Below are 14840 nucleotides of genomic sequence, written 5' to 3' on the forward strand. Positions count from 1 at the left end.
TATATGATATGCATCACACAATCTTAGATTCATCTATTCAACCAACACAAAGGACCTCAAAGAGTGCCCAAAGTTTCTACCGGAGAATCACGATGAAAACGTGTGCCAACCCCTATGCATAGGTTCCCAATGTCACGAAACCCGCAAGTTGATCACCAAAACATACATCTAGTGGATCAATAGAATAACCCAATGTCACCACGGTTATCCCAAGCAAGACATACATCAAGTGTTCCCAAATCTATAAAGACTCAATCCGATAAGATTACTTCAAGGGGAAAACTCAATCCATTACAAGAGAGAAGAGGGGGAGGAGAAACATAAGATTCAACTATAATAGCAAAGCTCGCGATACATCAAGATCGCGCCAAATCAAGAACACGAGAGAGAGAGAGAGATCAAACACATAGCTACTGGTACATACCCTCAGCCCCGAGGGAGAACTACTCCCTCCTCGTCATGGAGAATGTCGGGATGATGAAGATGGCCACCGGTGAGGGATCCCCCCCTCCGGCAGGGTGCCGAACAGGGTCCCGATTGACTTTTGGTGGCTACAGAGGCTTGCGGCGGTGGAACTCCCGATCTATTCTCCGTTCTGGAAGTTTTAGGGTATGTGGAGTTATATAGGCAGAAGAAGCATGTCAGGGGAGCCACGGGGGCCCCACGAGGCAGGGGACACGCCCTAGGGGGGTGGGCGCGCCCCCCACCCTCGTGGGCAGCTCCCGTATCTTCTGACGTGGGGTCCAAGTCCATCAGGTGTGTTTCCTTCCAAAAATAACTTCTTCAGTTGATTTCGTTCCGTTTCGACTCCGTCTGATATTCCTTTTCTTCAAAACACTGAAATAGGCATAAAACAGCAAATCTGGGCTGGGCCTCCGGTTAATAGGTTACACCCAAAATAATATAAAAGTGGATAATAAAGCCCAATATTGCCCAAAATAGTAGATAATATAGCATGGGGCAATCAAAAATTATAGATACGTTGGAGACGTATCATCTACTACAGCGATAATCAAGGTCTCCACTGCGTGCCCCATCTTCGATGGCACTGATTACCCCTACTAGAGCGAATGCATCTTGAAGCCATTGATAATGACTTCTAGTATGTCGTTAAGACAGGCGTTCCCAAAGTCAGTGAAGGTGTCATCGCTGCTGATGTCATGAGGTTCGCGCAACTGGACTCAACTGCCAAGAACATCATCTGTGGTCATCTGACCAAAGGACAATATGGCCATGTGAGTGCATTGGAGTCTATGAAGCTAATCTTGGACTGGCTGTCCAAGGTCAACGAAGGCGTCTCTACTCAAAGAGACTCAAGAATCGATGTGCTTCGCTATCTCTTCAACCGATTCAAGAGGAATGACCATGAGAATGTCCAGCTCACTTTTGACTATCTTACTAACCTCACAAATGAGCTTCACGCACTTGGTACCACTGAGATCACTAAGCATGAAGTAGTGAAGAAGCTATTGAGATCACTTTACAGTTCATTTGACACCCTATCACTGATGATCCAAGAACATCCCGACTTCAAAGATCTCGATCTGTCTGACATACTTAAGAGGTTCAACACACATGAGTTCCAGCTATCTGAGAAGAGAGATGTCTATGGTCCCAATTACGGCTGATCTCGTGCTTTGAATGAAGGAAATATGCCCTAGAGGCAATAATAAAGTTGTTATTTAGATTTCCTTATATCATGATAAATGTTTATTATTCATGCTAGAATTGTATTAACCGGAAACTTAGTACATGTGTGAATACATAGACAAACAGAGTGTCCTTGGTATGCCTCTACTTGACTAGCTCGTTAATCAAAGATCGTTAAGTTTCCTGGCCATAGACATGTGTTCTCATTTGATGAATGGGATCACATCATTAGGGAATGATGTGATGGACAAGACCCATCTGTTAGATTAGCATAATGATGTGATGGACAAGACATCATTGCTATTGCTTTCTTCATGACTTATACATGTTCCTTTGACTACGAGATTATGCAACTCCCGAATACCGGAGGAACACCTTGTGTGCTATCAAACATCACAATGTAACTGGGTGATTATAAAGATGTTGTATAGGTGTCTCCGATGGTGTTTGTCGAGTTGGCATAGATCGAGATTAGAATTTGTCACTCTGTGTATCGGTAATGCACATCACTATAAGCCTTGCAAGCAATGTGACTAATGAGTTAGTCACGGGATGATGCATTATGAAAATGAGTAAAGAGACTTGCCGATAATGAGATTGAACTAGGTTTGATGATACCGACGATCGAATCTCGGGCAAGTAACATACCGATGACAAAGGGAATAATGTATGTTGTTATGCGGTTTGATCGATAAAGATCTTCGTAGAATATGTAGGATCCAATATGAGCATCCAGGTTCCGCTATTGGTTATTGACTGGAAATGTGTCTCGGTCTTGTCTACATAGTTCTCGAACCCGTAGGGTCCGCACGCTTAACGTTCGATGATGATTTGTATTATGAGTTATGTGATTTGATGACCGAAGTTTGTTCGGAGTCCCGGATGAGGTCACGGACATGACGATGAGTCTCGAAATGGTCGAGAGGTAGAGATTCATATATTGGAAGATTATATTCGGACATCGGAATGGTTTTGAGTGATTCGGATATTTTACCAGAGTACCGAGGGGTTACCAGAACTCCCAAGGGGAAGTATTGGGCCTATTTGGCCATATTGGAGGAGAGGAGAAAGGCCACGTGAGGAGGGGCGCGTCCCCCTTGCCCAGACAGAATTGGACTAGGGGAAGGGGGCGCCCCCCCCCCTCTTTCCTTCTCCCTCTCTCTCCCTTCCCCTTTTCCTCTTCGGTGGAAGGAAGGAGGGGGGCCGAATCCTACTTGGACTAGGAGTCCAAGTAGGACTCCCCCCATGGCGCGCCCCCCTTTGTCGGCCACCTCTTCCTCCCCCTTTATATACGGAGGCGGGGGGCACCCAAAAGACACAACAGACAATCTCTTAGCCGTGTGCAGTGCCCTGATGTCTACTACACAACCTTCTTCTTGTAGACGTTGTTGGGCCTCCAAGTGCAGAGGTTTGTAGGACAGTAGCAAATTTCCCTCAAGTGGATGACCTACGGTTTATCAATCCGTGGGAGGCGTAGGATGAAGATGGTCTCTCTCAAACAACCCTGCAACCAAATAACAAAGAGTCTCTTGTGTCCCCAACACACCCAATACAATGGTAAATTGTATAGTTGCACTAGTTCGGCAAAGAGATGGTGATACAAGTGCAATATGGATGGTAGATAGAGGTTTTTGTAATCTGAAAATATAAAAACAGCAAGGTAGCAAGTGGTAAAAGTGAGTGTAAACGGTATTGCAATGCTAGGAAACAAGGCCTAGGGTTCATACTTTCACTAGTGCAAGTTCTCTCAACAATAATAACATAATTGGATCATATAACAATCCCTAAACATGCAACAAAGAGTCACTCCAAAGTCACTAATAGCGGAGAACAAACGAAGAGATTATTGTAGGGTACGAAACCACCTCAAAGTTATTGTTTGTGATCAATCTATTCAAGAGTCTGTAGTAAAATAACATGAAGCTATTCTTTCTGTTCGATCTATCCTAGAGTTCGTACTAGAATAACACCTTAAGACACAAACCAACCAAAACCCTAATGTCACCTAGATACTCCAATGTCACCTCAAGTATCCGTGGGTATGATTATACGATATGCATCACACAATCTCAGATTCATCTGTTCAACCAACACAAAGAACTTCAAAGAGTTCCCCAAAGTTTCTACCGAAGAGTCAAGACGAAAACGTGTGCCAACCCCTATGCATAAGTTCACAATCTCACGAAACCCGCAAGTTGATCACCAAAACATACATCAAGTAGATCATGTGAATATCCCGTTGTCACCATAGAAGAGTCAAGATGAAAACGTGCGCCAACCCCTATGCATAAGTTCACAAGGTCATGAAACCTGCAAGTTGATCACCAAAACATACGTCAAGTAGATCACGTGAATATCCCATTGTCACCACAGATAAGCACATGCAAGACATACATCAAGTTTTCTCAAATCCTTAAAGACTCAATCCGATATGATAACTTCAAAGGGCAAACTCAATCCATTACAAGAGAGTAGAGGGGGAGAAACATCATAAGATCCAACTATAATAGCAAAGCTCGTGATACATCAAGATCGTGCGGAATCAAGAACACGAGAGAGAGAGAGAGAGAGAGAGAGAGATCAAACACATAGCTACTGGTACATACCCTCAGCCCCGAGGGTGAACTACTCCCTCCTCATCATGGAGAGTGTCGGGATGATGAAGATGGCCACTAGTGAGGGATCCCCCTCCGGGAGGGTGCCAGAATAGGGTCCCAATTGGTTTTTGGTGGCTACATAGGCTTGCGCCGGCGGAACTCCCGATCTAGGTTATTTTCTGGAGGTTTGGGGATATATAAGAGGCGTTGGCGTCAGGAACAAGTCAGGGGGGTCCACGAGGCGGCCACGAGGTAGGGGGCGTGCCCAGGGGCTAGGGCGCACCCCCACCCTCATGGTGGCCTCGGGACTCTTCTGGTCCATCTTTAATCCTCCGTGGGATTCTTCTGGTCCAAAAATGATCTCCGTAAATTTTCAGGTCAATTGGACTCTGTTTGATATTCCTTTTCTGCGATACTCAACAACAAGGAAAAAATAGAAACTGGCACTCGGCTCTAGGTTAATAGGTTAGTCCCAAAAATCATATAAAATAGCATATAAATGCATATAAAACATCCTAGATGGATAATATAATAGCATGGAACAATCAAAAATTATAGATACGTTGGAGACGTATCAAGCATCCCCAAGCTTAATTCCCGCTCGTCCTCGAGTAGGTAAATGATAAAAAAAGAATTTTTGATGTGGAATGCTACTAGCAAAATTTCAATGTAATTTTCTTTATTGTGGCATGAATGTTCATATCCGAAAGATTCAAGACAAAAGTTTAATATTGACATAAAAATAATAATACTTCAAGCATACTAACCAAGCAATTATGTCTTCTCAAAATAACATAGCCAAAGAAAGCTCATCCCTACAAAATCATATAGTTTGGCCATGCTTCATTTCTGTCACACAAAATGCTCCCATCATGCATAACCCCGATGAGAAGCCAAGCAATCGTTTCATACTTAGCCTTTTCAAACTCTTTCAACTTTCACACAATATATGAGCGCGAGCCATGGGCCTAGCACTATAGGTGGAATAGAATGGTGGTTGTGGAGAAGAAAAAAAGGGAGGAAGATAGTCTCACATCAACTAGGCGTATCAATGGGCTATGGAGATGCCCATCAATAGATATCAATGGGAGTGACTAGGGATTGCCATGCAACAGATGCACTAGAGCTATAAGTGTATGAAAGCTCAACAAAAGAAACTAAGTGGTTGTGCATCCAACTTGCTTGCTCACGAAGACCTAGGGCAATTTGAGGAAGCCCATCATTGGAATATACACGCCAAGTTCTATAATGAAAAATTCCCACTAGTATATGAAAGTGACAACATAAGAGACTCTCTATCATGAAGAACATGGTGCTACTTTGAAGCACAAGTGTGGAAAAAGGATAGTAACATTGCTCCTTCTCTCTTTTTCTCTCATTTTTTGGGCCTTCTTTTTTTATGGCCTCTTTTTTTGTCCGGAGTCTCATCCCGACTTGTGGGGGAATCATAGTCTCCATCATCCTTTCCTCACATGGGACAATGCTCTAATAATGAAGATCATCACATTTTATTTATACAACTCAAGAATTACAACTCGATACTTAGAACAAAATATGACTCTATGTGAATGCCTCCGACAGTGTACCGGGATGTGCAATGAATCAAGAGTGACATGTATAAAAAATTATGAATGGTGGCCATGCCACAAATACGACGTCAACTACATGATCATGCAAAGCAATATGACTATGATGAAGCATGTCATAATAAACGAAATGGTGGAAAGTTGCATGGCAATATATCTCGGAATGGCTATGGAAATGCCATAATAGGTAGGTATGGTGGTTGTTTTGAGGAAGGTAAATGATGGGTTTATGGTACCGGCGAAAGTTGCGCATCACAAGAGAGGCTAGCAATGGTGGAAGGGTGAGAGTGCATATAATCCATGGACTCAACATTAGTCATAAAGAACTAACATACTTATTGCAAAAATATATAAGTCATCAAAACCAAGCACTACATGCATGCTCCTAGGGGGATAGATTGGTAGGAAAAGACCATCGCTCGTCCCTAATCGCCACTCATAAGGAAGGCAATCAAAGAACACCTCATGCTTCAAATTTGTCACACAACGGTTACCATACGTGCATGCTACGGGACATGAAAACCTCAACACAAGTATTTCTCAATTTCACAATTACTCAACTAGCATGACTCTAATACTACCATCTTTATATCTCAAAACAATTATCAAGTATTAAACTATTCAATGCACCCTATATGAAAGTTTATATTATACCCATCTTGAATGCCCATCATATTAGGACTAATTTTATAACCAAAGCAAATTACCATGATGTTCTAAAGACTCTCAAAATAATAAAAGTGAAGCATGAGAGTTCATTAATTTCTTCAAAATAAAACCACAGTCGTTCTCTAAAAGATATAAGTGAAGCACTAGAGCAAACGACAAACTACTCCGAAAGATATAGGTGAAGATCAATGAGTAGTTGAATAATTATTTAACTATGTGAAGACTCTCTAACATTTAAGAATTTGAGATCTTGGTATTTTATTCAAACAGCAAGCAAAACAAAATAAAATAAAATGACGTTCCAAGCAAAATACATATCATGTGATGAATAAAAATATAGCCTCAAGTAAAGTTACCGATGAACGAAGACGAAAGAGGGGATGCCATCCGGGGCATCCCCAAGCTTACGCTCTTGGTTGTCCTTGAATATTACCTTGGGGTGCCTTGGTCATCCCCAAGCTTAGGCTCTTGCCACTCCTTATTTCATAGTCCATCGAATCTTTACCCAAAACTTGAAAACTTCACAACACAAAACTTAATAGAAACTTTTAAGATCCATTAGTATAAGAAAATAAATCACCACTTAGGTACTGTTGTGAACTCATTCTAAATTCATATTGGTGTAACATCTATTGTATTCCAACTTCTCTATGGTTCATACCCTCCGATACTACTCATAGATTCATTAAAATAAGCAAACAACATAATGAAAACAGAATCTGTCAAAAACAGAACAGTCTGTAGTAATCTGGAGATTTCGAATACTTCTGTAACTCCAAAAATTCTGAAAAATTAGGACTACCAGGATAAAAAAGTATATTGATCTACTGCAGTTGTAATTGGTATTTTATCGCTCTTTGGTAAAAAATGATAATTATTTTCGTGAGTGCATACTTTCTGTTTTTATCAGCAAGATCAAACAACAATCACCCAAGAAGATCCTAAAGGATTTACTTGGCACAAACACCAATTAAGACATAAAAGCCACAATCATAATAGAAGCTATATGTATTATTTATTACTAAACAAGAACAAAAAGCAAAGAGCAAAAATAAAATTGGGTTGCCTCCCAACAAACGCTTTTCTTTAATGCCTTTCTAGCTAGGCATGATAATTTCAATGATGCTCACATAAAAGATAAGAATTGAAACATAACGGGAGCATCATGAAGCATATTACGAGCACATTTAAGTCTAACCCACTTCCTATGCGTAGGGATTTTGTGAGCAAACAACTTGTGCAAACAAGAATCAACTTGCATAGGAAGGTAAAACAAGGATAACTTGAAGATTTTCAACACATAGAGAGGAAACTTAATATTATTACATTTCCTACAAGCACATATTCCTCCCTCATAATAATTTTCAGTAGCATCATGAATGAATTCAACAATATAACTACCACATAAAGCATTCTTTTCATAATCTACAAGCATAGAATTTTTATTACTCTCCACATAAGAAAATTTCTTCTCATGAATAGTAGTGGGAGCAAACTCAACAAAATAACTATCATGTGAGGCATAATCCAATTGAAAATTAAAATCAAGATGACAAGTTTCATGGTTATCATTGTTCTTTATAGCATACATGTCATCACAATAATCATCATAGATAGCAACTTTGTTCTCATAATCAATTGGAACCTCTTCCAAAATAGTGGATTCATCACTAAATAAAGTCATGACCTCTCTGAAACCACTTTCATCAACATAATCATCATAAAAAGGAGGCATGCTATCATCATAATAAATTTGATAATCAAAACTTGGGGGACTAAAAATATCATCTTCATCAAACATAGCATCCCCAAGCTTGTGGCTTTGCATAACATTAGCATCATGCATATTCAAAGAATTCATACTAACAACATTGCAATCATGCTCATCAGCCAAAGATTTAGTGCCAAACATTTTAATACATTCTTCTTCCAACACTTTAATATTATTGGAATCCTTATTTTCACGAAAGACATTAAAAAGTGAAGCATATGAGGCAACCTTAATTCCACTTTTTTGTAGTTTTCTTTTATAGACTAAACTAGTGATAAAACAAGAAACTAAAAGATTCGATTACAAGTCTAAAGATATACCTTCAAGCACTCGCCTCCCCGGCAACGGCACCAGAAAAGAGCTTGATGTCTACTACACAACCTTCTTCTTGTAGACGTTGTTGGGCCTCCAAGTGCAGAGGTTTGTAGGACAGTAGAAAATTTCCCTCAAGTGGATGTGTAGCGACCCGACCTCAGACGGTCAAGTCTCTGTGCATAAGTGTCATCCCTAGATCGGCAATGCCGACACACACAGTACTCAAAGGATTTATAACAGAGTAGCAATCACACACTTATTACATCGATAGTCTCCAAAGAGAACTTATTACAATAAATATTGCTTAAGGCCATCTAAATAAGATAACAGCGGAAGGCTTGGAAGATAAAGTGAGTCCATCAACTCCGATGGCATAGCTGAGTGCACGACAATGACCTAGTGCACCTTCATCTTAGTCTGAAAAGTCTGCAACATGATACGTTACAGCTCGAAAACGGGTCAGCACATGGAATATGCTGGCATAGTAACACAGTAGAGCAATGAACAGAATAAATGCTATCACTACATGCATATATGGCTGGTGGAGGCTCTACGGTTAATATGTTTTGTGAAAAGCCATTTTCCCCTACAACAAAGGAATATGTTTTATTAACTATCATGGTAGTTGAACAACATTGAGAAAGTTCCTCCAACTCAATCCCAATTAAAAGTAATTATCAACCCAACAAATTAAATTTAGAGTGATGAGATCCATATGATAATCCAAGAACCAGATACTCAAGATGTCTATAACCGGGGGACACGGCTAACCATGATTAGATTGTACACTCTGCAGAGGTTTACGCACTTTTCCCCACAAGACTCTATCTCCTCCGTTGGATTTCTCGCACTACATGGTGTTTGAGAAACGGATGACCGAGACACAGTCTTTCAGAAACATTAACTCTAACCCTGGGTAGACAGTACCAACCTACATCCCCTACATCTGCTAGCCTACCACAGGAAGAGGTCATGCAACATACTCTACTATGCTAGAGCCCATAATAGCTTGTGGATGCACACGGAAGTTTCTGGCATGAATAACCTTACGATCCCTTTGAGCCTGGGTGGCGGACCATAGGATGATCACACAGGTACTCCGGGATATCCTAAGACAACACTGGGTTCTCCAGGTGCCCAAAACCAACAATCCACCCAGATGTGTATTAAAGTTGCCACCTTAAGTTAACCATTAATTAATAATCTCACATCTGTCATGGATTCACTCACCCAAACCACGTCTACGAGCATAGCATAGCAATATAAGCATAACGTAGAAGTAGCTCCCAAGGGTTTGATAATAAAACAGGTAATAGGTTCTACCTCATCAACTACTTCCCAATACCCACATGTTACTCACAACCTACTCATGCAGTGTTTGAGGATTGAAATTAATGCATAAAACTGGGTATGGAAAGAGTATGATCAATGTGTTACTTTCCTTACCGACGATCCGCAAAACCTAGTGACTTGTAGTAGCACGCTTCGCACTCTGGGAATTCTATCGCAAACAAACAATAGCATACATAAGCACTCAAGCAAAGATGCACGAGTAAAACTCAAATAAGAAGATCTAACCAGAAAGTTCAACTGAAGAACTCCGGTTTGGAAAAAAATCAAATCAAATGGAGTAACGAAACTCAAACTATGAAAGAAACAAGATCCATTTACTAATCTGGACTAAAGTCAAATTTTACAGTACCAAAATCTTGTTCAAGTTGGTTAAACAGAAAGAGGGTTTCGATACGAAGATCTAGGCGCTTGTTTCACCTAAATTGGATAAACGAGCGAAAAGCTAAACTAAAACGAAGATCAGGGCAGAAATCGCGATCGAAAATAATCGCGGAAAAACCCTGAAAAAATAAAACGAGACGAACAAGCTAACGAACGAATGTTCGCTGTCTATGGCTAACTGACAAACAGCGTTCATTAAAACGAATGAAAGAATGAGCATCCGCTAAATGACTAAACCGAGAAAAACCGAACCGAATAAAAAAACACACCTAGGGTTTTAAAAAAAACAGGTTTTTTTTACCTAAAACCAAAGAAAAAACCGGAGAACGGATCGGATCGGGACCGGCGGCTCCGGCGACGTCTCCGGCGAGGCGGGGCGCGACGGAGCGGCGGCGTGGGGCGCTGCGGCGAGCGGCGTGGCGGCGGCGGCGGCTGCTGCTGCTGGAGGCGGGGCGAGGCGAGGTTGAGGGCGGCGGCGGGGTGCGGTTATAAAGGGGAGGGGGTGACTCGTCTTGGGGCGCGTGCAACCTGGAAGGCGGCGGTGTCCCAAACTCCGGTGGAGTCCGGCTCGGTCACGGGCGCGAGCGTGAGGGAGGCGGTGCGGGCGGCGAGGGCTTGGCCCGGCTCGTGTGGGCCGCCGGCTCAGTCGGGCGCTCACTTTTTTAAAAAAAATACAAATTTCGCTGGAAAAAATCTAGAAAATAACATAAAAAACTTTAATGCCAAAACAAATTTTACCGTCTAAATAAAATATTTAGAACAGGATGAACATTTTCTTGGCCTAAAATGCAATTTTGAAAAATGCATATTTTTTCTAATTTAAATAAAATTGCAATAAAATCCAAATAAAACTATTTATTTGATTTTAATATTTTTCCTCGAATATTTCATTTATTTTGGAGAAGTCATATTATCTCCTCTCATATATTTTTAATATGAAATATTTTTGAAGAGAAAATTAATTAAAACCAAAATGATCCTTGTTTTGATATCTGAGAAAATTCAAATATGAAAACAATGAAATCCCCAACTCTCTCCATGGGTCCTTGAGTTGCTTAGAACTTCGAGGATCGTGAAATGAAATGCAATAAAATATGATATGCATGAATGATCTAAGTATAACATTCCAAATTGGAAATTTGGGATGTTACAAACCTACCCCCCTAAAGATGAATCTCGCCCTCGAGATTTGGGTTGGCTAGAAAATAGGTGTGGGTGGTCTTGGCGTAGATCATCCTCTCGTTCCCAGGTGGCTTCATCTTCGGTATGGTGGCTCCACTGAACTTTGCAAAACTTTATAACCTTACTGCGTGTGATCCGGCTGGCAAACTCGAGAATTTTGACAGGTTTCTCCTCATAGGTTAGATCATTGTCCAACGGAATTGCTTCCAAGGGCACTGTATCTCTCAAAGGAATATCTGTCATCTCAGCATGACACTTCTTCAACTGAGAAACATGAAACACATCATGAACTCCTGACAGTCCTTCGGGTAACTCCAACATGTAGGCCACTTCTCCCATACGTTCCAAAACTCGGTATGGTCCTACAAATCTCGGGGTAACTTTCCCTTGACTCCAAATCGCTTAACTCCTCGGAGCGGTGATACACGAAGACATGCTCTGTCTCCGACTTCATAGACTACCTCCTTGCATTTCGAGTCTGCATAGCTCTTCTGCCTAGACTGTGCTACCTTCAGTCTATCTCGAATCAGCTTAACCTTCTCTTCCGACTCTTTGATCAAATCTGGTCCAAACAACTGACGGTCTCCAACTTCATCCCACATTAATGGTGTCCTGCACCTTCGTCCATACAGAGCTTTGAAAGGTGTCATCTTCAAACTGGCCTGGTAACTATTGTTGTATGAGAACTCTGCGTATGGCAAATTGCCATCCCAACTAGATCCGTAATCTAGCGCACAAGCTCTCAACATGTCCTCCAGAATCTGATTGACTCTTTCGGTCTGTCCATCTATATACGGATGAAAGGTTGTACTAAACTCTAGCCTGGTCCCCAAAGTCTAGTGCAACTGATGCCACAACTTTGAAGTGAACTATGTTCCTCTATCTGATACGATGGTCCTCAAAACTCCATGCAGACATACGATCCTGGTCATATATATCTTGGCCAACTTCGCACTTGTGTAGGTGGTTTTCACTGGAATAAAGTGAGCCAATTTGGTCAAGCAATCAACTACTACCTAGATAGAGTCATATCCCAATCGGGTCCTGGGTAATCCGGTGAGGAAATCCATGCCAAGCTTATCCCACTTCCATTCGGGTATCGGCATAGGCTGCAGTAATCATGCTGGCTTCTCATGTTTTGCCTTCACTCTCTGACATACATCATATACGGCTACATACTCAGCAATATCCTTCTTCAAACCAGTCCACCAAAAATGCTCCTTCAAATCCAAATACATCATGGTGTTTCTGGGGTGTAACGAGTATGGTGAGTCATGAGCCTTGATACGTCTCCATCGTATCTATAATTTTTGATTGTTCCATGCCAATATTATTCAACTTTCATATACTTTTTGGCAACTTTTTATATTATTTTTGGGACTAACATATTGATCCAGTGCCCAGTGCCGGTTCCTGTCTGTTGCATGTTTTTGGTTTTCGCAGAATATCCATACCAAACGGAGTCCAAACGGGATAAAAATGGACGGAGCTTATTTTTGGAAAATATGGAAAATTCGGAAGGAAAATCAACGCGAACCAGTGCCCGAGGTGGTCACGAGGCAGGCCCCCCCTAGGGCGCGCCCCCTACCCTCGTGAGCCCACCGTAAGGCGGTTGACGCTATTCTTTTGCCGCAAGAAAGCTAATATTCAAAAAAAAATCACGGCGAAGGTTTCAGGCCAATCGGAGTTACGGATCTCCATATATATACGAAACGGTGAAACAGAGCCAGAAGAGAACGCAAAAACAGAGAGAGAGAGAGAGAGAGAGAGAGAGAGAGAGAGAGAGAGAGATCGAATCTCGGAGGGGCTCTCGCCCCTCCCATGCCATGGAGGCCAAGGACCAGAGGGGAAACCCTTCTCCCATCTAGGGAGGAGGTCAAGGAAGAAGAAGACAAAGGGGCCCCCTCTCCCCTTCTTTTCCGGTGGCGCCGGAACGCTGCCGTGGCCATCACCATCATCACCGCGATCTACACCAACACCTCCGCCATCTTCACCAACATCTCCATCACCTTCCCCCCTCTATCTACAGCGGTCCACTCTCCCGCAACCCGCTGTATCCTCTACTTGAACATGGTGCTTTATGCTTCATATTATTATCCAATGATGTGTTGCCATCCTATGATGTCTGAGTAGATTTTCGTTGTCCTATCGGTGGTTGATGAATTGCTATGATTGATTTAATTTGCTTGTGGTTATGTTGCTCTCCTTTGGTGCCCATCATATGATTGTGCACGTGGATCACACCCTAGGGTTAGTTGTATGTTGATAGGACTATGTATTGGAGGGCAAGAGTGACAGAAGCTTCAACCTAGCATAGAAATTGATGCATACAGGATTGAAGGGGAACCAATATATCTTAATGCTATGGTTGGGTTTTACCTTAATGAACATTAGTATTTGCGGATGCTTGCTAATAGTTCCAATCATAAGTGCATAGAATTCCAAGTCAGGGATGACATGCTAGCAGTGGCCTCTCCCACATAATACTTGCTATCGGTCTAGTAAAGTAGTCAATTGCTTAGGGGCAATTTCGCAACTCCTACCACCACTTTTCCACACTCGCTATATTTACTTTATTGTTTCTTTATCTAAACAGCCCCTGCTTTTTATTTACGTAATCTTTATTATCTTGCAAACCTATCCAACAACACCTACAAAGTACTTCTAGTTTCATACTTGTTCTAGGTAAAGCGAACATCAAGCGTGCGTAGAGTTGTATCAGTGGTCGATAGAACTTGAGGGAATATTTGTTCTACCTTTATCTCCTCGTTGGGTTCGACACTCTTACTTATCAAAAACTGTTGCGATCCCCTATACTTGTGGGTTATCAAGACCTTTTTCTGGCGCCGTTGCCGGGGAGCAATAGCGCGGGGTGAATATTCTCGTGTGTGCTTGTTTGCTTTATCACTAAGTAATTTTTATTTACTGTTCTTAGTTGTTTTCTATCTTTAGTTATGGGTAGGAAACGCAAAATACCAAAAGAATTAGTTGTACCTACTGAACCAATGGTTGAAGAACCACTCAAAATCTATCACACTGTTGAAGCTTATTACTTGGATCATCTTCAATCCCTTTGTGCTCGTGCCGAAACCCCAACTAGCTTAGTTGAGGGCAAATCTTTAGATGAGCATGCTTGTTATGTGAGACACCGTATATCTGAAAAAGGGAAACTATTATGGGGTCAAATTCAACATTTGCAATGCTATCCTTGGAATTTATGTGAAATATATGATTTTACTTGTTACTCTGAAAACCCTAAGAAACACCTTCCCTACCAATGTGAGTTTATTGATAATGGAATATTATCTTCATATGCTAAGGGTGTTTATAATTACT

Source organism: Triticum dicoccoides, chromosome 1A (assembly GCF_002162155.2).
Source record: "Triticum dicoccoides isolate Atlit2015 ecotype Zavitan chromosome 1A, WEW_v2.0, whole genome shotgun sequence".
NCBI classification, from domain to species: Eukaryota; Viridiplantae; Streptophyta; class Magnoliopsida; order Poales; family Poaceae; genus Triticum; species Triticum dicoccoides.